General features: G+C 51.8%; 1 protein-coding gene across 5 annotated transcripts in view; it reads right to left on the bottom strand.

Annotated features, from left to right (window-relative positions):
• The window catches only part of LOC119531065 (histidine-rich glycoprotein-like), a 265,512-nt gene that overhangs the window by 7,512 nt on the left and 230,699 nt on the right, over window positions 1-27,301 (bottom strand). The window contains exon 1 of one of the 5 annotated variants that reach the window (XM_037831858.1): window positions 6,517-6,772. The exons of the other annotated variants lie outside the window; for them this stretch is intronic. The gene's annotated coding sequence lies outside the window, so the exon portion shown is untranslated. Of the gene's footprint in view, window positions 1-6,516; window positions 6,773-27,301 lie in introns of those variants that run through there. 5 annotated transcript variants of the gene reach the window in all.

Genomic DNA, 27,301 nt, shown 5'->3' with positions numbered 1-27,301 from the left:
CACACTCCTCTGCTCCCCAGAGGCTGGGTCGTTGGACACATGCTTCCCCCTAAGGAGAGAACCCAGACCCCTTGCACGATGGGAGTTCTTAGCCTCACGGGGTATCAGAGCCCAAAGAGATGCCCGGCCCCTGTCTTGCTTTCCCAAGAGCGTGGGGGACAGGTCCCAGGTCACACAGCAGGGCTGTCAGCCGGGGCAGCTAGGAGGATCCAGCTGGACCCAGCTCCGGCTTCCAAGCACACTCTTTGCCTCTTGGGTGGAAGAGTCCACACAAATATGAGATCCACTTATTATTATTGACTGTCAGCCGCCTGGGTTAGAGGTTTTGGAATCAGGATGAAAACTCTAAACAACTGGATGCTGTTTCCCACCAAACCTTGTGGCAATGTGGAAAACACTCCCTTAAGCGCAGCCCACTGGGCCTCCCACAGGGCTGGTAAACACCCCACCATGGCCGCTGGGGAGTGGAACCCACAAAGTCTTCGGAGATGGACGACGGACAGGTTTGTTTTTGAAAAGGAAGGGAAAAGAGCCTTTGCAAACCGTGCCAGTCAGAGCCTGCAGACCTCCTTTCCTTGCCGGGTTAGGCAACGAGGGATTGGTGTGATGCGCTGCCAGCATGAACGTGCGTGCACAGCCACACGCGCACTCATGCACGCAGCCACACACAAAGTACACACTCATACATGAGCACAAGCCCACACTGATGTGCACATCTGTGTGCCCTTGCACACACAAATTACACACTCATGCACACATGTGTGCAGAGATGCACATGTGAGCACATGCACACACAGTCATGCGCACAGCCACACACAACCTTCAGTCACACACACAAAAGTACCACTCATACACACACTCTTACATGCACACACATGAGCATGAGCACACTGGTGTACATTCATACGCATGTCTTACACACACAAATTGCACACTCATACACAAATGTGTGATTACATACTCATCACATGCATGTGCACATATATGAACACAAGCACACACACTCATGCACACAACCACATGCACTCACAAAGTACACACTCATATACACACATGCACACACGACCACAAACACACACTGGTGCACACATTTATATGCATACACCTGTGCCCTTGCACATGTTTACACACTCATACAAACGTGGGATTACATACTCATCACATGCATGAGCACAGATGCTCATGCACATACTTGTGCACACACATGGGTACAAGCACACACACACACACACACAGGCACACAGAGCACACGAGTGCTAATGGCAGCCTCGGTCCCTCCCTAAACCCTTCCCGGGGTTAACAGGGAGGCCGCGATGGCTGCCCTTTCCCGGCCCCGGGCGGCCGTGTCAGCCTTGCGTGCAGCTTTCCCAGCCGCGGTAGCCAGGGTGTGGTAAGAGCCGTCTCCTGCTGTCAGGAAAATGTTGGCAGCCGGAGCGTGGCGCTTGCAGGGCCCGAGAGAACTGCCGACCTTTTCAGAGCGGTGGCAAAGTGAGAGGGTGTCTTCACGGGCTTCTGGCAAGTGTCCTCCCAAGGGGGCCGGAGGCCGCCGGAGCCAGCCCCCCGCTCTCCTCGGCCGCACCCACCCGCACGGCCCCTTTCCAGCACCTTCTTGCTGCTGCCCTGGAGGGGGCTGTGCGGGAAGGGGGTGCATGCCCCAGGGGAAGGCCCCCAGCGCTCCGCCCGCCCCACTCCCTGCTCTCTGTGTGCCAAACCACAGGGCAGCCCCCTCCCCGAGCCCACCGGGAGCTGGGGCTGCAGCTCGGTGAAAAGATGGACAGCAAAGGATCGCACCCCGGGAGGCCCTGCCAGGTGGCAGCGGGCGCATCAGAGACCGCACCCACGGCGTCGCGGACGGGGGGCTCAGGGCGGCGTCTTGAAGGAAAGCGTCCGTCTGGGGTGCCTCACTAATGATTCAGGGCAGGGAGTGGGGGTGTCATGGGGAGGCGGAGGCCTCAGAGCTGGCCCTGACAGGGGTCCCATGGGACCTTGCCCCCCACTTCCTAGGGGGTGCCCTACTAAAAGGGATGCTCTGGGGGAATGCCGCCCTGCGCTAGGGGCTTTGCTCTCTGATCTTCGTGGCACCCCTGACAGGTGAGTGGCGTGTCCCTGTTTTACAGAAGAGGAGGCCCCGGGACCCGCGGGAGCTGTCAATCCCGAGGCCTCAAGGCTGGAAGGGTGGGAGCCCAGGCCTGATCCTGCCACCCTCCTCCCTGGAGGCCACGGAGCACTTCTGAGCCTAGCTCCTGAGCCCCCCAGTGCTGAGTAGATCCCTGCACCCACGAAGGCGGGCAGCGGGCTTGTCTGCTGACATCCAGGAGCCGGGAGAAACGGGTGTGGTGTGGGATTCTCTCCACCACCAAAGGCCATTGGGGTGGATGGAAGATGTTGGGAGTGATACGAGAGAGGGTAGGTGGAGGGGCAGCCCCTCGGCCCCAGCGCCCGCTGTCTGCTGCTTATGTGCCCCTCAAGGGGCCTCCCACGGGCCCCTCCTTGGGGCCAGGGGCCCCCCCAACATCACCAGCATCAAAACCACTAGCAGAAAGCCCAACAAGGAAAGGACCTGCTGGGAACTCTGGCTCCAGGGAGGTCAGGGGCCCTCCTGGGAGAGCAGAGGGCAGTGCCCTGAGACGCTCAGCATTTGGGGGATGTGCCACATGGGCACCAGCCTTGGGTTCGAGGATCTGCTTGTTTGGACAGAGAGAGGGGTGGGAGCTGGGAGGTTGTAGGTTAATTTCCATGTCACAGAACAGGTGACAATGGTCTGCAAGGGAAGGGCCTCGGGGACACCTGCTTCCGGCTCTCGTCTCCAGGGGTGGGTCCCCCAGTCCCTGATTGGGGAGCAGCCCCCTGCCCACAGCCATATCCAGACAAATGTGGAAGGACCCTGGACAAGTCAGGGCCCCTCTCTGGGACTCTGATTTGCCAATGGTAAAATAAGAGGGGAAGGTGGCGAGGGGGTACGAAGAGCAAGGGGAGGGAAAGAGAGGAGCGAGGTGGGGAGGGCAGTGGGCAGGAACTGCAGGAACCAGCCCTCCACTCACCTGGGGCCAGCCCAGGAACCCCCCCTCTGCTCACTTGGGGCCTGCTCTGGTGCAGTGTGAAGAGCTTTCTCAGATCCCAGCATCACATGGGATTCGACATGCAGAAGAGAATATTAAAATCCCACGCAGCACTGTTAGGACGATGGACAGATGTGTTGGCAGAGGGGGCCCCAGGGAGAGAAGAGAACCCCGGGCAAGGCTGGGCCGCGAGGAGGCAGAGCCACTACCAGGCAGGAGTTCCGAGGCTCCAGGGAGGGCAGGTTCCCGTGGAACTGGGAAGAGGCAGCTGGGGTGGAGAAGGGGCTCCAGGGGCAGGGCAGCCTGGCACTGGGGCCCTGGCAAGGGGCTGGACTCCCCCATCAACCACTAGGGTGTGTACCAGGAAGGAAAAAAAAACACTAATTCTGTTCCCAAGTTCCAGGGCACTGGGGGCCTCACAACCCACCAGGGCCTGTGTGTAAAAGTGTGTGTGAGCTGGGGTGGATGTGTGCACATGAATGTGAGCACATGGACGTGTCTGTGCGATGTGCATGTGTTTGCATGTGAGTGGGTGTGAGAGCACACCCGTGTATGTGTCCAGGTGTGCATGAGTGTGTTGTGTATATGTGCGGTCGCAGTTGACTCGTCTGGGGGGGGGGTGGCGGCCGGTTGCTAAATCCTAGGCTCCCAGGATTGCTCGGAGGGTGCCGGCGGCGGGGGCTCTTTCCCGGAGGCGAGGGCGAGGCGGGGGACTTGGCCAGGTCCCCGGCGGGGTGGCGTGCAAAGTATGGAGGGCGGCGAGAAAGGAACAGGTGGGACACGGTTCTTTTAGGGTGAAGAAGCCAAGAGAGAGAGGGTTTATTAGGGGAGAGTACAAGCTTATAACGGGCGGTCTAGAGGGCGGGGTAGCTGTAGAGGTTAAAGGCTTGGATTGGTTCTGAGAGGGCGCGGAGATTGATTGAAAAGGGGCGAGAGTTGCTCCGGTAACGGTGTCTGGCAACAATGTATGCGCACTGGTGGTGATGGGAGTTGCACTGGCAACGGGGAGTGTCCGGGCAAGATAAGGGGGTGGGGAAAAGGCGGTTCCCTCCGGCAAGCCTCCCCTAACAGTGGTATTTTGGGTGAGGAAACGGGGCCTGCCTCCGGCCCCACTTTCCCAGGCCCGGGGGGCTGCGGAGGGCGCTGTCGCCCGTGCCCACCACCCTCCCCAGGGGCTGATCAGGTCCCCCAGCCCAGGCCCGCCAAGTTGAAGCACGTAATCAGTGTCCCGCATATATGCATATATGCATGTGAATATGAATGTCTTTATGCATATCTATGACTATGTGAGTGTGTGGATGTGAGTGTGACAGAATGCTTGTGTGTGTGTGTGCATGAGGGTGTATGTATATGAATACGAAGGTCTTTATGCACATCTATGATGTTTATATGCGTGGCTGTGAGTGTGAGTGGGTGTGAGAGCATGCCCATGTGCATATGTGTGTACATGAGGGTGTGTTGTAGGTGTGTGAAAATGAAGGTCTTTGTGTGTGTCTATGATCATGTTTGTGTGTGTGAGTGTGAATCGGTGTGAGAACATGCACAAGTGTATGTGAGTGTGTGCTCATACACGTGCGTGTGTGCGAAGTGTGTGCCGGGTGGGCGTGTGTGTGATTGTGTATTGTGTACAGGCAGGGGCTGTGGTGATGGATTTGAGGAGCCTTCCCATGTCCCCCCGGGGCCTGGCTGTGGGGTCTGGGGTCAGCTGGGCCCCCTGGTGCATCCCCTGGGGTGGTCCCGGAGCTGCTGGTGGAGCCCTGCTGGGTGTCCTGGCTCACAGTGCCCCCCGGTGGCTGTGCTCGGCGCCCAGGGGCCAGGGCCGGAGTGGACGGAGAGCTGCCAGCCCGAGTGGCCACGGTCCCACCCCGGATAGGGCCCTGCCCTCCAGCCCCCTCCAGAAAAATGGCGGAGTTTCCAGCCAAGACCTCCACACTCACCAAGATGGTGGCCATGGCCTTCCAGAGGGGGAGCCGGCCCCCTTCAGCCGCCCCTACAGTGAGGGGACCTGGGAGGTGGACGGGCCCCTCAGACCCCCCACGCAGGCTCCCGGTGGCCCACGCTGGGTCACGCTCCCGCCCCAGACCTTGGCAGCATGTGACCAGCTTGGACTCGGCTCCTCACAACTTGGCTGCCTTCTGAGTTCCGGGCCCAGGACTGATGGCCAGCGGCCCCTGGGAGCTTCACCCAGGGTCACCGAGGCTGCCCCGGGGCTGGGCGGGGCCCCCCATCCCACAATCGCTGGGGCAGGGACCCCTGAGCCACTCCGCTCGAGGCTTTGGCATTTTGAGGAGGAAAAACAAAGGGGAGGAGTGGGCCCTGCCTGTGCCCAGAGGGGCTGGGGCCAAGGTCCCCCCGGTGAGGCCTTTCCAAGAGTTGCCATTTCAGGAACAAGGGCTCTCGGGAATGAAAATGCTGGCGGAATAATTGTGAGGGGGTGGGCTCCTGGCCAGAAGACAAATTTCCCCCAAGTGGCAGCCTCAACGTTGCAGTCAGGACCTGCTCTCTCTCGTGCGGGCTTGATGCAATGCAGACGCCCAGTTGCAGGTGGATTTCCGGCAAACCTGCAACATTCGGGACGTACTTGGACTCATCTAATGTGTGATTCGTTGTTGCTCTGAAATTCGAATTTACTCGGTGTCCTGTTTCTTTATTTGCAAAATCTGGCAATGGCTGTCCTCTGTCCCCTCTGGGACCCCAGCGAATTCTCTCTCTCCCTGGCCCGGGAGGAGTCCTGCTCCCAGATAGCAGAGGCCCCTGGAAGGAGCCACCCTGGCAAGGGGGTCCTGACTTGCCCTCCTGAGCCCCTACCTCTCAGATGGGCAGACCCCTGCCCGACAACACCCTACAGGGTCTCCAGCCAAAATGACTGTGTTTTCACTGACCAAGCGCAACTCCAGGCATATTTATGTCAGTTAGATTGGTCTCCTCGGGCACAACCACGGGGCTATGGCCGAACACCCACGTTTCCTCCTTAAGGATCCCCCAAGAACCTGTGACACACGGGGCAGAAGGAATGTTGCAGAACATTCTGGAAGCCCTCCTGCCTGTCCAGTGGTGTATCTAGGGCCGTAACTTCTACTTTTTGCCCTGAGATTCCCCCAAGGTTACCCAGCCAGAGAGGCGCTGATCCAACTCTTGCAGTGGGTATCTGCGGAGACTGCCCGCAGCTGGCGGCGGCTGCCTGAGCCCCTGAGCTCTCCGTGCCAGGTTGGGGGCTGTGCGCTCTCCCTGGGACTGGAGCTGTTGGCACCAGGACCCCAGGAGGGTTCAAGCCCACTTGGGTGGAAAGATCCTAGTGCATGTAGGGCCCGGTTTCTGAAAGAAAGGTACGCCATGCTGGCAGATCCCTGAGCAGCCTCGCTCCCGCCCCCGCTGGCTTATTCCTCTCTCCCAGCACGGGGGGCTCCAATGCACCTGTCCGCCCACCGGCCCCAGCCAGGCCTCCCCATGAGCTTACCATCTAACGGAGGAGCACCCATGAGCAGGCCAGACCCCAGCTGGGCGCTGTGATGAAGGGGGGCAGGAGGGGCTTCCAGGGAGAGCAAACAGCACGGAAGGGCAAGGCTCAAGGGACCCCGTCAGAGCTGGGTGTCGGAGAGCTCCTTCCGGTGGGAGCAGGAGACGGAAGTGGCAATGGGAAGGCAGATCTGGCACACTGTTCCTGTAAAGGGCCAGGGGTCTTTCAGGTGTGGAGGCCCGAGGGCCCTGCAGCCCCCCGGAAACCTGGCCACTGCGACAGCTGCAGACAAACGAATGAGTGTGTCTGGGTGCTGATAAAGCCTTATTTGCAAAAGCAGGGGCGTACGGACTTGGCTCTCAGGCCGTGGATTACCCTGCTCCAAAACAAGGACAACAAAGAGGGAGATCAGGGGTCAGGGAGGGCACCAAGGGGGCTGGGGACTGGTGTGGCCCCCAATTCCTGGAAACCAGCATGGGGCCGGGCATCCCATGGGCTGAGGGGTGATTGAAAACAGGGTTGCCTGGCTGTGCCCCCGTCCTCAGCGCCCCCTCCGCTTTGGGGTGATTTTGCCCTAGCCTTTGGAGAAGGAGTCCATGGGAGTGCAAGGGAAGTGTGCCCCCAGCGGAAGGCGAGGCAGACACCTCAGATGGGGTTCCTTCCCGGCCAAGCGCAACACCCAGGAGCTGCCCGGACAAACAGAAAGGCCAGAGAGGAGCTGATGTTCTGGGTCATGGAGCAGAGGCTAAGACCGTCTTCCAGCCTGGTTGGGCCCCGGCCTCAGCTTGGCTGGGGACAGTGGCCTTGGGGACAGAAGGCTCCAGCAGGCTGGGTCTTCAGGGCCACAGAGCTGTGTGTTTTGTTTCTTGCTTCTCAAGGGGTTCTGGGGCTGCGGGTGGACTTGGGCTCCTGGGCAGAGGTGGCCACCCCTCTGGTCTCTGCCCTGGGCCCCCAGGACACCTGCCCTCAGGTGCTGCAGGCCCTGCCTGGGGCATCTTCCTGGGCTCCCCTGCTGCCTCTGGAGTGGTGTCTGGAGGAAGCAGGAGCTCTACTCTCCAGCTTTCCCCCAGTGTCTGGGGCAGCATGGGATGTACTTTGGAAATGGGGCCTGTTTTCTAAGCCCAGACCCTTGGCCAGCCCTGCTCAGACTCAGCACCGTCTCCACCAAGGCCTGGAGCCGTAGGTGGGAGCTCCTGTCCAGCCCCTCCAGGCCTTGTGGTCCTTGTCCACCCCTCCAGGACCATCCACCTCCTGAGGGCAGGCCTGTCTGTCTGCTCACTAAGCGTCTCCCCTGCTGAGCTCAAGGGCTGGCACCCTGGGGGGACCCCGCACAGGTGGTGAGTCACAGAGTTACTTCATGTCCCCTCTGCCCAGAAGCTTCCACCCCAACCCCTCCACCACCGGGAACTCATAAGCATTCCTTAAGGCTCGGCTCGATGTCACCTCCCCCAGAAAGCCCACCCTGATTGCCCTCTCATTAGCTCCTCTGGGCATCTGCCCCCAAAGCACAGACCCTGCACTTGGCCCACCACTTGGAATCGTCTGCGTAGCTGTCTGCCTCTCCCAAGGGAGTCCCGGCCCCGTGAGGACAGTTGTCTCTGCTGGGAACGGTGAAGAACTTGGGAAGGATGCAGTGGTCCCGCTGAGCTCCCCGGCCCTTGACGGACTCTGAAAAATCCCTCCCACTCCCAGCGCCTTTGCAGAGGGTGCACGAGAGCCACTGCCAGGCCGAGCAGCTGTCTTGGGAGATCGGGAAGAGGCACATCTCGGGAGCTGAGTGGGGGTCACTTTGACCTCGGTCACAGGGAGTAGACGTAGCCTGGGTGAGGCTTTGACCCTGAGCACAGGAAGGGTGGGCCTCTCCCGTTACTTTTACATTGCGTAGGCTGCACCTTTATTAAAAATTTTCAAACCAGCCTTTGCTGGCCTGAGAATCCGTAGGGGTAGACCCTTCACCTTCATTTTCCTTTAGGGACTCATATAAGGACCGAGCCTTTTGTCATATGATGCCAGAGTCTTCTGGAACCCCTTTTTTACAACAGTCTTGCACCCAAAAGAACGTTGCGCTTTCCAAGGATGCGGCTCTCATGGTTTATGCAAATGCTTTGCAGTGGCTGGTGTGGCTGCAGCAAGGGCTGGAGGATATTTTTCTCTTTTCTCCTGAGATGCCTTAAAGTCGACTCATTAACCCCGTAATCGCCACCACCACAGCAGCCATTTTGCTGAACGAAGCGTATCTAACAGTTCTACGTTTCCCTTCAAGTTCATCACTTTCCTCTGCTTCTTGGGAGCTCTTTCCGAACCACGAGGAACACTACGCTCAGGATTTTAATAGAGTTTATGGCGTTTAAACAACACAGGATATGAGAAACTCAAGATGCAGAGATCACTGCGAGATCGCCGTGAGATGTCACGTGAGCAATTGCCCCAAATATGTTTGATGACCCCAACCAGTGCATAAAACTGCAGTTCTTTCACCACAAATTAAATTTTAAGAAAAAAAAGTATGTAGCTGTTCATTTATGTTATGAAACAGTAAACTACCTACTGTACAGGTAATTATATTTGTAATAGTACAGACATTTAATGCATTTATGAGATACTGAACTTTTTAAGACATTGCTACATTTCTAGCCTTTGCATGTTGTCTGCAGCTTCCGCAAAACCCCCCAAAAATTCCCAATTAATTTCTTATGCCGACCCGCAATGTATCGAACCCACAATGGGGAAAGGCGCGCTGTGGAAGGGATAACTGTATGCATTTCCTGGATGAGAGACTGAAGACACCCTGTGGAACTAGGCACGCAGCACCTGTTCTGGAATTAGGCCCTCGAGATTCCAGCACCACGAAGCGCCTCTGACGACCCGTCAGGGCCTTCTGCTCTGTGACCTGTGCCGAGAAGCCCACCCAGGGCTGTGAGTCCCGTTGCTTCCCTGTTCGGATGCTGGCCACTGCCCCGGCCCCTCTGCCTGGTGCTGCTGCCCACGCCCACCTCCGTCTTCCTCGGTGGGAGCCAGTCTGCTGAGGCCTCGCTGTGGTGTCCCAGGGCCAACGAGGGTGACAGTTACACATGCCACACCCTGCCCCATCCTCAGCGAGCTGGGCCTCCTGAAACACACCTCTTTGAACCCTCAAAATTATGGATCTCTAAGCAAGACGGGGTGTTTGCGTTCCCATCGTCTCCCCGCTGTGCCTTAAGTCTTTCCGGCTGGCTTGTAAGACCCACAGGGGAAACCGTAAGTGGAAGGAGAGGCTTGATTAAATTGAAACTCTCGTCCCACGTTGCTGGGGGCTCGTGATCTCAGCCCCTTGGAGATCTGAGAAGTAACTCGTGGGATGTCTTCCCCACGGCTGGCGACCATTGGCATGCTCCAGCTCTGCTGTTGCCACAGCCACCTTTCAGGGGTAGCATGTGGATCAGGCAGTGACCACACGGCACTCAGGCTTCACTCCTGGGTCTTCAGATGTCACACGTCAGTCTGCAGTGCCTCCTTCTGCAGCTCCCACTGGGAAAGGTCTTACGACAATAAACAAATGAACCGCTACGATCACATAGACAGATCCCCTCTGCACCCTCCCCCACTTTCTCTCTCTCTTTCTCTTTCTCTCTCTCTCTGGCTAAGAAAGTGTTTCAAAAACTTTTAAATTAGTGAATAAATTAATTTGCACATCCCAGCTTCCTAAAAGGACCAAGTGCAAAAGTTGTGTAAAGCATTTGCACTTCACCCAAATCACCTCTGCAAACACTGGTGGGGTAGCAATGGGTGCTCTGTCAGCTTTAGAGTCCGACAGACACAGGTGGGCTCCAGAGCCCCCCCGTTCCAGAAACATCACCCTGAGAACATCACTCGGCCTCTCTGGACCCCGTGTTCCTCACACTCGGCAGGGGTCCCGACTCTCAGCCCAGGGCTCATCCTCCAGAGTCCTCATTTCTTTTTCCACCAGGAGCAGTTCCAGCCACTGTTAGGCCTCTTTCCTCTGGGAGTTCATAGCACAACTGCCCTCATTTTTGCTCGCGGCAGCCATGCGCATTTATTTGTTCGTTTGCTCGTTATTCAGCACATCCACTCTGTTCCAGGCACTGGGACACAGCCCTGGACTCTCACACGGAGGCCATGCCCCCTGCGGCTCCCACTCATGAGGCCCCCAGGGTGGAGCTGACTCTGCAGGCACCCAGCTGCCCGAGGCAGCCTCAGTGGGAGAACGGAGAAGCAAAATGCATAATGTTGGATCATGGGAAGGCAGAGGAATCAGTGCCTCCACCAAAATGACTACTGAACCAGCAGGAATGGTCCGAGTCAGCTATTTTGGAACTCTGGAGTCTATGGGGCACTGTGAAAAGTCTAGGGAAGAGCTGAAGTAAGTGGCTGATAAACTGTGATAAACTGTGATAAAGGTGCATTTCACCTTCCGTGCAGCGGCTACAATCCCCATCTTCTGGTTTGCTAATGCTGCCATTATGCAAAACACCAGAAATGGATTGGCTTTTATAAAGGGGGCTTATTTGGTTACAAAGTTACAGTCTGAAAGCCATAAAGTGTCCAAGGTAACGCATCAACAATTGGGTACCTTCACTGGAGAAAGGCCATTGGTGTCCGGAAAACCTCTGTTAGCTGGGAAGGCAGGTGGCTGGCGTCTGCTCCAAGTTCTGGTTTCAAAATGGCTTTCTCCCAGGACGTTCCTCTCTATGCGCCTGCGTGCTCCTTGGTTGTGTTCTCCAAAATGTCTCTGTAAGCTGCAGCTCCTTCAAAATGTCACTCTCAGTTGCTCTGAGGTCCTCTGTCCGTGAACTCCTTTATATGACTCCCGTGATCCAATTAACACCCACCCTGAATGGGTGGGGTAACTCCTCCAAGGAAATCATCCAAGCAAATGTTTCACTCACAGTTGATTGAGCCACATCTCCATGGAAACACTCAAAGAATTCCAATCTAATCAACACGAATACGTCTGCCCTCACAAGATTGCATCAAAGAATATGGCTTTTTCTGGGAGACATAATATATACAAACCGGCATACCCTGTCTCCCAAATGTGTGATGGGCAGCAGTGAGGACGGCAGCCCGGGCTCCTGGTGCAGCTTGCTGGTGCCTGGGTGGGCTCTACGGGGCTGGTCCTCCAAAGTCCAGGGGGTGGGGGGTTGGTCTGATCACTGCTCACTGCTTCTGATCAGCAATTTCAGATCCTTGGGGAACTGGCTCTGGGAGCAACCCTAGTTCCAAATCTCCTCAGGGAAAGGAGTCAGAGGCATCTTAAAGAGGAAATACCCACTTCTTTCTCTTTTCTCTTTCCATTCCTTGTTTGGGAACAAAAATAGTGCAGAAAAGTCACAAATTGTCAGCTCCAGACTTAGGAAGGAAGGAAGGAAGGTAGGAAGGAAGGAAGGGGGGAAAGGAAGAAAGAAAGAGTCATCCCAGAGGAGTAGAAGAACTAGATTTCAAAATTATAACAACATAATACTCAGAAAGTCTAGTTCTCAATAAAAAATTACAAAACACACAAGAGAAAAAGAATTTGCCAGAAACCATCCCTGAGGAAGCATATATTTTGGGATTATTAGTCAAGGATTTCAAACCAACTGTCTTAAATATGCTCAATGAGTGAAAGGAAACTGCATATAAAGAACTAAAGGAAGACTTTAAATCAATTGTCTTAAACATGCTCACTGATCTAAAGGAATCTATATACAAAGAACTAAAATAAATTAGGAAACCATTGTCTGAGCAAAATAAAGACATATAAATTTTAAAAAGGAACCAAATGGAATTTTTGGAGCTGCAAAGTACAGTAATTGAAAGGAAAACCAATTAGAGTGGTTCAACAGTAGATTTTAAAAGGCAGAAGAAAGGATAAGAGAACCTGAAGACAAAAAAATGGAAATTATCCAGTGTGAGAAGCAGAAAGAAAAAAATATAAGGAGTAATGAGCAGAGCCTGGGGGCCTGGGGGATACCATCATATATTCCAGCATTCACATGGCTGGAGTCCCAGAAGGACAAGAGAGAGAGAAAGTGGCAGAAAAAAGTATTTAAAGAAATAATGGCCCCAGACTTCCAAAATCTGATGAAAGACATGAATATACACATCCAGGAATCTCAATGAACTCCAAGCAAGATCAACTCTATGGGATTTACTCCAAGACACATCAGAACAAAACTGTGGAAATCCAAAAACAGAGAGAGGGTTTTTGAAAGCAGCAAGGGACACATGACTTGTCATATGCAAGGAATCTCCTGTAATATCAACAGCGGATTTCTCATCAGAAACCAAGGAAGCCAGAAGACAGTGGAATGGCACATGTAAAGTCCTTAAAGAAATTCTTGTTGGCCAAGAATTCTATATATGACAAAATTATCCTTTGAAAATGAAGGAGAAAGTAAGACACTTAAAGATATACAAGAGCTGAAACAGTTAGTACCAGAAGAAGGCGCTGCCAGAGGGCCCCCATGCCTCTGCTGAAACAAAAGGACACCAGACAGTAAATTAAAGCCCCAAGAAGAAATAACGATCAATTGGTGAAGGTGCTATGCAGGTAAACATAAAATCCTGTACTATTATACTTTCGGTTTGTAACTGCTCCCTCCACCCCGTGACTTAACAGGCAAATATGTAAAAAATTTAAATCCATGTCAATGGGCATACAATGTATAGAGAGGTAATCTGAGACTAACATATAAAGTGGGAGGGATGGAGATATATAGGAATAAAGAGTTTAGATACTACTGAAACTAAGTTGGTAGTAGTCAAACTAGGTTGTTATTAATTTAAGCTGCTAATGGTAATCACAAAGGTGACCCCTAAGAAAATAACTAAAAAATATAGAGAAAATGAAAGGAAAAGGGAATCTAAATGGTTCACCTCCAAAAGGCAACTAAATACAAATAAAAAGCAGTAATGGAGTAATTGAAAAACAAAAAACATACAAGACATACAGAAAACAAATAGCTAAATGGTAAGTAAATCCTTCCTCTTCGGTTATTACCTTAAGTGTTGGGGATTGAATCACGTCCCCCACAAAAGGCATGTTCTTGTCCCAACCCCTGATCCTGTGGGTGTGAACCCATTTGTTAAGAGGTACTTTGAAGATGTTATTAGTTAAGATGAGCCCAAACTTAAGAGGGTGGGTCTCCATCCAGCATGGCTGAGGTCCATAAAATCACAGGAAAGTGGACACAGATGGAGAAGCCATGAGGCGCAGGCAGAAGCTGGAAGTCAACAGAACCTGGAAGAGAAAGGAAGAGATGCCTCCATGAGCATTGCCGTGTGATGGGAAAGCCAAGGAACCAGAAGGATTGCTGGCTGGAGAGAAGATACCAACCCTGGGAGAAAGCTAGTCTTCAAGACCCTGGAATTGTGAGCCAATAATCCCTATTCTTAAGGTATCTCATGGTGGGCATTTGTTTCAGCAACCAGAAACTAAAACAAATATCAATGGATTATATTCCCCTGTTAAAAAGCAGAGGTTGGCAGATTAGATGAAAAAGCATGATCTATCTATATGCTGTCGAGAAGAGACTCGATTTAGGTACAAAGACAAAAGGAGGTTGAAAGTGAAAGGGTAATGTATTAGTGTTCTCTAGGGAAACAATCAACAAGAGATCTATAAATATAAGATTTCATAAAAGTGTCTCTGTCTCACACAGCCGTGGGGATGCACGAGTCCAAATTCCATAGGGCAGGCAGCAAACTGGCAACTCCAGTGAAGGTGTTTGATGAACCCCTCAGGAAAGACTTTGCTGGCTAGCTGAAGAAGATGTGAACGTTCTCCCTCTTGCTCCCTTAAAAGTCTTCAACTGATTGGATTTAATCCACCTGATTGAATTCTCTCACTGAGGGAGACACACCCTTCATGGATGTAATCAGTCACTGCTGCAGCCAATTGCCTGATGATTAATAAACCAGTCTTCTAGTTTATTAACCAGCCACAAATGTCCTTGAGGTAACAGTTGGCCATTGCTTGCTTGACCAGACATCTGGACACCATCACCTGGCCAAGCTGACACATGAACCTAACCATCACAGGTAGAAAGCAATACTCCATGCAAACGGTAATCAGAAGAGAGCTGGAGTGTCTGTATTATTGTCAGACAAAATAGACTTTTAGCCAAAAAACATTACAAGAGGCAAAGAAGGATATTATATATTGATAAAAGATTCACTACAGCAAGAAGATAAAATGATTATAAGCATATACGCACCTCACAACAGAGCCCCAAAATACATGAAGCAAAAATTGACATAATTGAAGGGGAAACAGTTATACAGTAATAGATGTAGAATTCAATACACCACTTTCAGTAATGGATGGAACATCTAAACAGAAGATCAGTAAGGAAATAGAGGACTTGACAACACTCTTAGCCAATTAGACCTAATGGACATATAGAGAACACTCCACCTAACAAGAGTGAAATACCTTTTCTTCTCAAGTACACATGGAACATTTTCCAGGAGAGACCACATGTTAGGCCACACACTAAGCCTAACCCTAATAAATTTTAAAATACTGAAATCATACAAAGTGTCTTCCTGGACCACAATGGAATAAAGCTAGAAATCAATAACAGAAGGAAAACTTGAAAATTTACAAATATGTGGAAATCAAACAAGACACTATAAGCAGCCAATGGATCAAAGAAGAAATCATAAGGGAAATTAGGAAATATCTTGACACAACATATCAAATGTATGGGGTGCAGCAAAAGCAGTGCTCAGAGATAAATTTATAGTTCTAAATGCCTATATTTAAAAATAAGAAAGAACACAAATCAATAATCTAAATTCACACTTAAAGAAACCAGAACAAGAAGTGCAAACAAAACACAAAGTTTAGTAGGAGGAAGGAAATAGTGAAGAGTAGAACATAGACAATTGACATATAGACTAGAAAAACAACAGAAAGAATCAACAAAACCAAAAATTGGTTCTTTGAAAGGACCAATAAAACTGACAAACCTTCAGCCAGATTGGCAAAGAAAAGAAAGAGAAGACATAACTAAAAATTATGACCTCACAGAAGTACAACGATTTATAACAGGGTACTATGAATAATTATACTCCAACAAATTAGAAACCTAGATGAAATGGACAAATTCCTAGACACATACAAATTACCTAATCTGTTGCAAAAAGAAATAGAGTATCTTATCAGACCTATAACAAGCAAAGAGATTGAATTAGTAATCAAAAACCTCCCAAAAAAGTCCAGGATCTGAAGATTTTACTGCTGAATTCTAGCAACTCTTTTCAAAAGATTTAACACCAATCTTAAACTCTTAAAAAAAATAGAAGATAATTTATTACTTCTTAACTCATTTCCCTGATATCAAAGCCAGATAAAGGTGCACTAGAAAAGAGAATTACAGCCCAATATCCCTTACGACTATAGATGCAAAAAAAATCCTCAATGAAATACTGGCAAACTGAATCCAACAGTATATTAAAAGGATTATACACCACAAGGAAGTGGGATTTATTCCAGGAATGCAAGGACGGTTCATCATAAGAAAATCCATCAATATAATACACCACGTTAATAGGTATAAAGGGAAAAAAAAGGCATGGTCATCTCAATTGATGCTGAAAAGGTATTTGACAAAGTCCAACATCCTTTCATGATAAAAACTCTCATAAAACTAAAAATAGAAGTGAACTTCCTCAATTTGTAAAGGGCCTTTATGAAAAACCCATAACAAATAACATTCCCAATAGTTAAAGACTGAAAGCTTCCCTGCTAAAATCAGGAACAAGACAAGGATGCTCACTGTCACCAGTTACTCAACATTGTATGAGAAGTACTAGCCAGAGCAATCTGGCAAAAGAAACAAATAAAAGGCATCCAAATTGCAAAGGGAGAACTAAAATTATCCCTTTTCACAGATGACATGATCCTATATTCAGAAAATCCCCCAAAATCCATAAGGAAGCTACTAGAACTAATAAATGAACTCAGAAATACTCCTGTATCCTCAGGATACAGGATAAATATGCAGAAGTCAGCTGGGTTTATACACACCAGTAGTGAGCAACTTGAAAAGGAAATCAAGAGAACAATTCTATTTACAATGGCATCTAAAAGAATAAAATGCCTAGCAATAAATTTAACCAAGGAGGTGAAAGACTTGTACAATGAAAACTACAAAACATTGCTGAAAGAAATTAAAGACTGTTCCAGTTTGCTAAGGCTGCTATTAGGCAAAATACCAGAAATGGATTGGCTTTATGAAGGGGATTTATTAGGCTACAAAGTTACAGTTCTAAGGCCACAAAAGTGTCCAAACCGAGGCATCAACAAGAGGATACCTTCACTGAAGAAAGGCTGATGGCATTCAGAACACCCCTGTCAGCTGGGAAGGCACGTGGCTGGCATCTGCTGGTCCTTTGCTCCTGGGTTCTGGTTTCAAAATGTCTTTCTCCAAAATGTCTCTGGCCTTATGTCTCTCTTAGCTTCTCTCTCTCAGCTCCGGTGCATCCTTGCTTGTTCTCCCAGGGTGTTTCTCTCTAAGCATCTGGGGGTCCTTTCTTAGCTTCTCTGGGGCAAACTCTGAGCTTCATCTCTTGGCATCTCCAAACATCTTTCTGTCTGCATCTCCAAGTGTCTCCAAGCGCCAGGGTCTGTGTGGGCTCTCAGCTCTCTGAAGGACTCCAGTGATCTAATTAAGACCCACCCTGAATGGGCAAGTTTACATCCCCATGGAAATAATCTAATCAAGGTCTCGCCCACAATTGGGTGGGTCACATCTCCATAGAAACAACCTAATCAAAAGATCCCACCATAATAAGTCTGCCCTCACAAGACTGTATTAAAGAACATAGTCTTTCCTGGGGTACATAACAGTTTCAAACCAGCACAAAGACCTTAATAAATGGGAAGACATTGGTGTTCATGGATTGGAAGACTTAATATTATTAAGACATCAATATTGTCTAAAGCAATCTACAAATTCATTGCAATTTCCTATAAAAATTCCAACAGCTCTTTCTACAGAAATGGGAAAGCTGATCCTCAAATTCATATGGAATTGCAAGGGGCCCTGAAGAGCCAAGTCCATTCAGTTGGAAAATAATAGTCTCTTCAACAAATCATGCTGGTACAACTGGAAATCCACATGCAAAAGAATGAATGTGGGTCCCTACCGATCACCATATATAACAATTAATTCAAAATGGATCAACAACCTAAATATAAGAGCTAATACTATAAAGCTCTTACAGGAAAACACAGGGAGGTATCTTCGGGACCTTGTAGTAGGCAATGTGTTTTAGTTTTTATATCAAAGGCAAAAGTAACAAAAGAAGAATAGATAAAAATGAATGTCATCAAAATTAAAAACTTTTGAGCATCACCGGACACTATCAAGAAAGTGAAAAGAAAACCTATTGAATGGGAGAACATATTTGGAAACCATATACCTGATAAGAGTTTAATATCCAGAATGTATAAAGAACTCCCACAACTCAAAAACAAGAAGACAAACAACCCAATTTAAAAATGGGCCAAGAATTGGAATAGACATTTCTCCAAAGAAGATATTCAAATGGCCAGGAAGAATACGAAAAGATGCTCAATATCATTGGCCATTAAAGAAATGCAAATTAAAACGACAATGAGATGGCACTTCACACCCACTAGGATAGCTAATATTTAAATAAACTGAAAATAGCAAGTGTTGGTGATGATGCTGAGGAGGACGTCTTTGACGTTGGTGGGAATGTGAAATGGTGCAGCCACTGTGGAAAACAGTTTTGCAGTTTCTCAGAAAGTTACAGAGAATCACATGACCTGGCAAGTCCATTCCTAGGACTATACCCCAAAGAATTAAAAGCAGGGACTCAGACATATCTGTACCCCAATGTTCATCGTAGCACTCCTCACAATAGTCAAATGGGGGCGGCACCCCAAGTGTCCATCAACAGATGAACGGATAAACAAACACGGTCTATCTGTACAATGGATATTACTCAGCTGAAAAAGAAGGGAAGTGCTGGCACCTGCTGCAACACGGGTGAACCCTGAAGGCATCATGTTACGTAAAATAAGCCACACACAAAAGGACAAATACTGTAGAATTTCTCTTATACAAATAATTTAGAATAAGTGAATTCATAGAGACAGAAAGCAGAAGAGTGGTCACCATGGGTGGGGGGGTGGGAACGGGGATTCGTTGCTAAATGAGTTTTGGTTTAGGATAATGAAAATAGCCTGGAAATAGTGGAGAAAGTGACCCAGTATTGTCAATGTACTTAATGTCAAACAATCATCCACTTAAAATGGTTAAAATGATTTTAATCTTATGCATATTTTACCACAAATTTTAAAATGTGGTGTCTCCATACAATGGAATATTATACAGACACAAAAAGGAATTAAGTATGGGTTCATGCTACAACATGGAAGAAACTCAAAAACATTATAGTAAATGAAAGAAGCCACATGTTATAAGATTCCAATTGTATCAAATATCCATGATAAGCAAATCCCTAGAGATTGAAAGTAGGTTAGTGGCTGCTTGGGGCTGAGATGGGGTGGAGGGGAGAGGACAGTCTAGCTCAAAGGTGTGGGGTTTCCATTTAGGTGATGAAAAAGTTTTGGAATTGGAGAGTGGTGATAGTTGCATAATATTGCAAATCTATTAATGCGACTGAATGAATCATGCTTCAAAACGGCCAAATAAAAATTTTACGTTATGTGTATTTTAATACCCACGCGCACACACACACAATGCACGCCTTTAGGTTGAGGTGTCCGGTTAGTTCTGTCCTAATGCATGGAGGGCGTCTGGAGACTGGATCAGGGAAAATGCACAGACCGGGGTGTTCAAGTCCATCCGTGTAAACGCGGGCGTGTCTCTGCACCTCCCAAATGTCTCATCTGCAGGACAGAGCCAAACATCCTTATCTCCAAAGACGGCCACTGGCCCGTGCCTCCTTGCTGCTCAAAGCAAACACATGAAATCGTTCAGCTTAAACAATGGGAACTTATTCACTCATGTTTTTGAGGCTGGGAAAATGTCCAAATCAAGGCATCATCAAGGTGATTTTTCTTCCCAAAGACCAGCTGCTGGCGATCCTGGGTCCCTCTGCTACGTGGCCGGGCACGTGGTGGCATCTGCTGGCCTCTCCTCTTCTGGGTTTCGCTGATTTCAGCTTCTTGCTTCTGTGCTTTCCCTCCCTCTGTCTGAATTTCATTTTCTCATAAAGGACTCCAGTAGGAGGATCAAGCCCCATCCTGAATGAGGCGGGCCACCCCTTACTGAGTTCACACCCACAGGAATGGATCAGACTTGACATACTTTTCTGGAGCCCATACAGCTCCAAGCCACACAGCCCCCCACACACACTGGGGGCCCAGGGCAGCCAGGGCAACTTTCTAAGGGCTGGCCAAGCCCTTCCCAGCTTCCCACTGCTGCCCCCTTTCACATTGCTTGGTTGCTCCTCCTGTTTATTTCTTTTGTCATTTGGCCCACGTGGGAACGTGTCCCTCAGGCTCGATCCCCAGAGACATGACTAAGACATCATAAGATAACGTGTATTTCTAACAGACCCTGACTTCTAGAGTTGGAAGGGGAGCTCGGAATCCAGAATGGACCCGTAAGAGAAGAACTCAGAGGGAGAGAGTGCGTCGTGAGCACCAGCTCATGTGTCTGCCCAGGAACGGAGGAAGCAGATGATCCCATAAAAACTAGGGGCTTTGTTCTCCCTCAGTCCTGAACCCCAGAGGTGTTCCTGATATGATACATATTTCACAATCTGTCCAACATCGGGCAGTGCTGGGTATCGACACTTCCAGAATTTTTATTAACCCACTTAAACATTGGAAGAGGGACCAAAATGTTAAAATGAAGTGGCCTTTTTGACTAGAAGGGAAAAAAACCCTCCCCAAGCAGTTTGCATGAGACGTCCCCTCTTTGGAGTCTGAGGCGTCCACCCGGGGCTCAGCTTCCTGCACGGCCATGCCCATGTCCAGGGGAGACCAGGGTCACCCCAAGACTGCGGCCATCAAGGCAGGTGCACATTGGAGGTAGAAGCCAACTGCTTTAAATAAAGTCGGCAGTTCTGCCCGTTAATGTAAGGATGGTGGGATCAACTGGGTACATAGGAACAGATTACCAAGCAGGTGGCTTCGGGCTAAAGATAAATTGTGTCCTCATGTAACTTGGGAGTGTGGGACGCAGTTAGCTCCTAATGTGCAAAGCAAGAGTGTTTAGCTACTTATGGCTGCTGGGAAGCCCAGGATGGGGCTCGCGGCTCTGAGAAGCCCCAGAAGACCCTTCCCTGGGGCAACATCATCCCTGAGAGTGTCGTCCGGTGCTCCCGCCACGATCAGGCGCCACCGGGATCCGGGGCCTCGATCGGGCTTAGCAGGGTGGGGTCTCCCTGTCGCCCACCTAGCTCTCCTCCGCCTCCCCCCCCAATCTGGAAATATATATTAATCTGTCATTATGAGAGAGAAGGTGGGGGGGAGAATCATTTATTTTTTTAAGCATCTTTGTTTTATTAGTATAACTCACAACAGCCAATGTTGTGAACATTTGCATATTCTATTTTGGGAGTAGGTGGAAATTGACAACTTATTTATCTAGCTATCTATCTATCTTTAATTATTTTTTACTATTAACATCCTTATTCACTCCTAAGACTGCTCTGATCTTGGCTTCACTCTAATAGCATCGCCTTCTGTGCTTCCAGATCCAGCATCTGTTCTTTGGAACCCCCGGAGCTCTTCTTTGTGCCCCCTTACCCTCCTCCTGGAACCTTCTGTTCTCCTCTCCATGGGGACTGTCTCCGGGGGACAGGTAGCTCCGGTGTCCTCTCCGTCCCACCTGCCACTCCCCACCGCCCCTCCATCCTGCTCTGTTCCGGAGGGGTCCATCGCCCGTGCCATTCTCTTCCCCACATCCCCCCTCCTGCTTGGCGTGGCTCACCTGAGGGAGGTGAGTGCCCGCACCCTTCCGCTCGGCTCCCCGGAACTGGGCACCCCCTCCCCGCCCCCTCAGGGGGCTGCCCCAGCCTCGCCCTCCTCTGACCCACCCTTTCCGGGCACAGCACTCTGCCCTTCCAGCTCTCACTCGACTTCCTCCGAAACCCCAAACCTTCAGCTTCACCAGCACCTCTCGTCATGAACACCATCTGTGCCCTCCTGCCTCAGTCTCCACTTCTTCCCGTGGAGCCAGCCATCATCACCTAAGGATGATTTATTTGAAAATCTGGGTCTCGCATCCACACACACCCTCGGAACCACAGGGCCCCAGTGCTTGTGCCTGGAGGACATCTCACAGGGGTCTCAGAGCCCCCGCATTTCTCTCAACCCATCCTGTCATGGGTTGAAATGTGTCCTCCAGAAGAGATCTGTTCAAGTCCAACTGGGATCCGGCACTGTGGCCTCATCTGGAAACAGGGTCTTTGCAGAGTCACTGGTGACGTTATGATGAGGCCACGCTGGGTCTGGGCGGCCCTACATCCCACGGCGGGGGAAAGTTGGACTCAAAGACACAGACACCCAAACCCAGGGAGGAGACGGCCAATGAGACAGAGGCAGAGAGAGGAGAGCTGCAGCCACGAGCCAGACACTGGAGGCCCCCGAGGCCAGAGAGGCGGGACGGGGCCCCCCGACAGGTTCAGAGGGCGGGCGGCCCTGCACACACCAGGATTTCAGACTTCTGGCCTCAGAACTATGAAGTGACCCATTTCTGGTGTTTGAAGCCACAGGAAGTGGATACGACCCCCGTGCTCCCACCCCCACCCACCCACTCGCCCTCCTTGGTTTCCTCTGACTGTGGGGTGATGTCACCAACCCCAACTCCCCACCCAGATGGGACCACCCTTGGCTCTGTCCGCTCTCACCCCCAGGCCCTGCAGGCCAGCACCACTGGGGGCTTCAGCCGCTGAGCCTCCTTGGATCTTCCCACCACTCTGTTTCTGCTGCTTCTCCCTGGACTTCTGGCTCAGACCGTGCCCGTCCTCTCCCCTGTGACCCACTCTCCACACCGCAGCTGACCGCATCCCCCATGACCAGAACCTGCCCTCGGGATAAAGCCCAGGCCCCTCATCGTGCCCGCAAGTCCCAAGTGGCGCAGCCACTGTCCACCCTCTTGTTTCCGGGTCTCTACCCCTTTTCCACTGGTCAGTTCTTACTCACTCTTCAGGTCTCTGCTCAAACATCGCATTTCTGGGAGGCTTTTCCAGAACCCATGGGGTCACAGCAGTGCCCCTACTCTGCCCCAGAGGACCCCCCAGCCCCTCTCCACCCCAATTTCTCATGGAGTGTCTTCCCCTGAACTAGACTGTAGGGTACACGCAGGCAGGTCTCTTCTCCCCCTGGGCCTCAGTTTCCCTATCTGTCCATGAAAAGTTTGAACTCCAGGATGTCACAGGACTATGAGCTCCTCGAGGTCAGGATCTGGTTTTATTTGGCTTTGTCCTCATGTGTCACATAGGACCTGGCCTGGAGGAAGGGCTCAGGAAAAGTCTAGTAAATGCAAGAATGGCTGATGGAGAACAAGTCAAGTGCCAGGAATAGCCAAGGTTTTGCTGTCCCTGGTGGAAGGAGCTGGAAATTGGCAGCCCCCAGAAGGGCCACTGTCACCCAGCATTGCAGTGGACGCTGATCCATTTTTCAAATCCCCCTTGCTGAAGCAGCTCCCTCCCTCACTAGTTTGCAAAAGTTTCCATTTCTCTTTTCTCCAAAATTCCCACCTACACACCACAGATAAATTCTTTTTTAAACAGCTCTTGCCAGACCAGCCTTAATTAGCTTTAACTGAGACTCAACCATAAAATGACCCTGGGACATAAAATACCCTGCGAACAAAGTCAAAATGAGTTACAGACAACAGGAAAGAGGGATAGTGGATGTGAAAGAAAGCAAGTGGTCTGACCATGACAGATTCCGGCAACATCACTAGCCCACTCCTCACGATAACAGAACCCATCAGCCAATGATAATAACCAACTTGCAACCCCTAATTTAAATGTAGACACAGCCACGGATAAAAGCCCACTTGCCAATCCTAAAGTGCTGATAGCCCTAACACCCCCAGCCCCACCTCCCTCTGTTTAATCCAGTAAGCATCCCTCACCCTACCAGCTTGAGGAGACAGATCTGGGGAGCTGTTTACTACCCCCACCCCATCTCCACAAGGCTAGCCGTTGCTAAATGAACTTTTTCTCTTCTCAGCATCCCAGTGTCTACTGATCGATTTTGTGCACATCGGGCAAAGACTCACTTTTGAGCTGTAGCATGACATCACTCTGCAACTTTGAGACTTCATCCAGCACAAGGTCTGCTTGGAATCCCTCCAGGTGGCTCAAAAATCGCCATCTGTGCTTCCGGATCGATCCACGTCTCCAGGGCTTGCCAGAGACAGCGACGCACCGGCTGTAGCCAGGGTGGCTGTGGGCTGGCAAGGGCAGCAGGTCGCTGCGCACAGACCACTGTCCAGCTGCCCATGCCCCTGCCGGGGGCCGCACAGGGGCCTGCCATGGGGCAGTGGTCACAGTAGCTTGGCCTTGGTGAGTTGAAGTGCGTTTTCACATTTGGGGTTAGCCTGGATGTGAAACACCACCCGCCTTAGCTTGCTTTGGAGGGGGGAGGAGGACACTGACCAGGGGCCTCACTGTCCACCTGTCTTGGTCAGCGGGAAGGAGCAGTCTGTGGATGCTCCCTGAGTGCCTTGGCCCTCTCTTCCAGAAGATTCCACAGGGCTCACAGACCTGAGCTGCTGCCCTGCCTGCACCGGGGGGAGGCACCCTCTGGATCTCCCCTTTAGAGGGGAGAACATGGCAGTGGCCAAGGTCCCTGGTGGAAGAGAGAACGTCACCAGAAGAGCCTGGAAGGGCGATCGTGGGCCTTTACTCTCCTCTCTGTGATAATCGCCCTGGGGACAGGGCCAGGTACGGGATTTGCAGGACCCCGGGGCAAAAATGAAACTGCAGGGTTTCCCATTGGAAATTTCAAAACAGAGACAGCAAAGCATGGATTGAAACTGTGCAGGGAGGTAGGGGGGAGCCCTGTTACCTTCTGAAGCCAGCTCCAAATGCCAGTTTGCACCCCTGCCCAAAGAGGTGCGTGCCACCTTAGAGAATTGGGCCCCTTTTGCCATTTTGCAAGTCCAGGCATCATCAAGCAGCTCCATTCTACCGATGTCCCCCTGCTGAGGGTAAGCAGAGGTGCACAACGATGTGGAGCCCACCCCAGCCCTGCCCCGGAGCCGCCCAAGCGTGTCCACCCACCCTCCCACCACACTCTGCTGCTCTTTCCTTACCCGGCATTTAACGAGGATCCCGTGTAATTGGGCCAAACGCGCGGCTGTTACCCTGGAGGCCACCAATAAATTTCGTCGGCAAATAAAATGGACTGAAAATTAGCAGAAGAAGCTTTACATTTTCAGGATGTAATTTTATGAGTATCTCACAAACCAGTCAAAGATGTATGTCAGGCTGGGGTGAGTCAACCCTTCCAAGCGTCTTTCATTATGTAATGCTGCTAATTTTTTTCAAATGTAAGCAACGTGCTTTCTTCCTAAACATTGTGTTCTTTGTTCTGTGATTTGGAAACATAAATTCCCTTTAAGGCATTGCTTTGCTCAACCACAAAACAAGGCGAGGAGCGGGATCAGAGGTGCCTGCTCGCCCTCTGCCTGGGTGACCCCAGCGGCGCTTCGGGGCACCTGCTCCGGGCGGAGAAGGCTGTGCGCCCGCCGCCCCGCTGTCCTGCTGCCTGGTGGCCCAGAGGCTTCCGGGCGGAGCCAGCGAGCCAGCCCCAGGCAGCTGCTTCTCCTCTCTGCAGTGCAAGGCTGCAAACGGGTCCAGCACCCCAGGGGTTCAACACTGGCTGAGCACCTGCGATGCACCAGGCTGCGCTAGGAGCTGGGGGCGCACAGGCTGTGCACCTGTACCCCTACCCCGAGGAGCTCAGGACACGTGCTACAGCTGACCGCCAGCCCTGCGAGCAGGGGGGTCACCCTGGAAGCACGGGGAAGAGGTTCACTGTCCAGCCCGAGGTGGGAGAAGGCAGCAGGAAGGGGTGCGAGAAGGAAGGTGCAAAGCAGGAGCCAGCACTGGCTGCACCCAGGAAGGCGTTACAGAGTCTAGGGGAGCAAAGGGTCCCTCTAGAGAGAAGGGGAGGCAAAGGGCCTGCTTCAGATGCTTCCCCAGGGTGGAGGATCCTCGAGAGACAAACGACAGGGCAAACAGAGCCAGTGCCAGCGCCCATCTACCACGTGCCCCGATCACCCCTGGGCCCAGGTGTCCAGCAGACGAGTCTTAAGGAAGGAACCGGCATAGTCTGGCGGCGGCGGAGGTGCCAGGTTTACTGAGTGACACCCAGAAATTAGACTGAGCTGGAAGGTTCCAGCGATTCAACATTTCGTCTGCCCAGGAGGCAGCTGATGTGGAGTTTAGGGGTCAGAGCTGGTCTGGACGGGAGTCCTCTGTGTTTGGATGGTGGTCAGGGGTTGGGCTGAGGGGAGGTCCCCTGGGGGTGCAGAGGCGGGAAGAGGACCCAGGCCCATCCAAGCCCCGGCGTCAGGCCAGCAATGGAGGCTGCGCAGGAGCAGCCAGTGCAGATGGAGGAGACGGACCAAAGGGGTCACGGCTGGAAGGTACAGAGACAGGAAGGTGATGAAGGGAGAAACAGGCCCCCTGGATTTGACAGCGTGGGGGCCATGGGGACCATGCCTGGAGACACTTCAGTGGTGCTGGTGGGCTGAAGAGGGAACGGGAAATGAGAAGGCAGGTGGCTGGGTCTCTCCTCCACGGGCCCCCTCATTCATCCCTCCCCAGCCACTCCCTGAGCCTGACCCGTGCTGGGGATAAGGCAGTGAGCCCAGCTCATGCCCCTTGGAGCTCCCGGGGCAAGCAAGGCACAGCTTGGTGGGCACTGACAGGCAGGGTGGGCTCATGGCCGAAAGCCCAGGAAGGAAGGGCCACCCTGAGCTGTGGTTTCCGGCAGGGAAGATGGTCAGGACTTGGAGAGCCCTGGGAAGAGGGGGGCAGCACGGTGGCTCTCCCTGCCTTACGGAGCCCCGGCGCACTAGGTCAGCCCTCCGCTCTCAGCTCAGGGGCACGTGGGCACCGAGCCTCACCTCAGCCCCCATCACACCTCCAGCCATCCACACTGCGGGCCAGTCCGTTCTAGCCCACCTGGGCAGCGTGTCTGCACCTGTCAGCTCAGGGCACAGGCCCGGGACATTCTCAGGGACCCTGCACATACTGCCAAGGTCTGGGGCAACACACGCTCCAGCAAGGGGGTAGAAGTGGATCAGAAAAGTTGGAGCCCCTCTGCAGAGCAGAGAACGTCCCCCCACTCCCCTCCTACCCCCAATGCCCAATCGATGGAGGGGGGTCTCTGCCTCAGTAACAGGCAGCTGTCCTGGGGCAGAGGAGCAACGGGCACCGGGAACCACTCCCCTGGGCACCCATCTCTGCCTGTGCCCCCTGGGGCTGGGACAGGCTCTTGCTCCAGCCTGCCTGCCTCCATTTCCCCTTCTGCACAGAGCTGCGGAGGGGTGGAGGGAGAGTGGGCTCTCAGGGGTCTCGCGGCTCTAACCATTTCGGAGCTGGCTGGAATCTGCGTGGGATGTGCATTGAAACCGATCTGCACCCTTGCTCCTGCCACTGGAAGGACCGCCGGGCCCCTCTTCACGACGCTCGTGTCCGTCCTCTGTCCGGGTGCCCTGTCCACAGCCTCCAGCAGGCCCTCTGCGGGGCGGCAGACAAAGCAGGGAATTGTCCCCAATCCCCAGGTGCGAAGCCAAAGAGGAGCTCACAAGTGGCCAGAACAAAA

This window comes from Choloepus didactylus, chromosome 4 (genome assembly GCF_015220235.1).
Source record: "Choloepus didactylus isolate mChoDid1 chromosome 4, mChoDid1.pri, whole genome shotgun sequence".
Classification (NCBI taxonomy): domain Eukaryota; kingdom Metazoa; phylum Chordata; class Mammalia; order Pilosa; family Megalonychidae; genus Choloepus; species Choloepus didactylus.
Note: the sequence above shows the minus strand (reverse complement) of the source record. Positions and strands in the feature narration are given on the sequence as shown.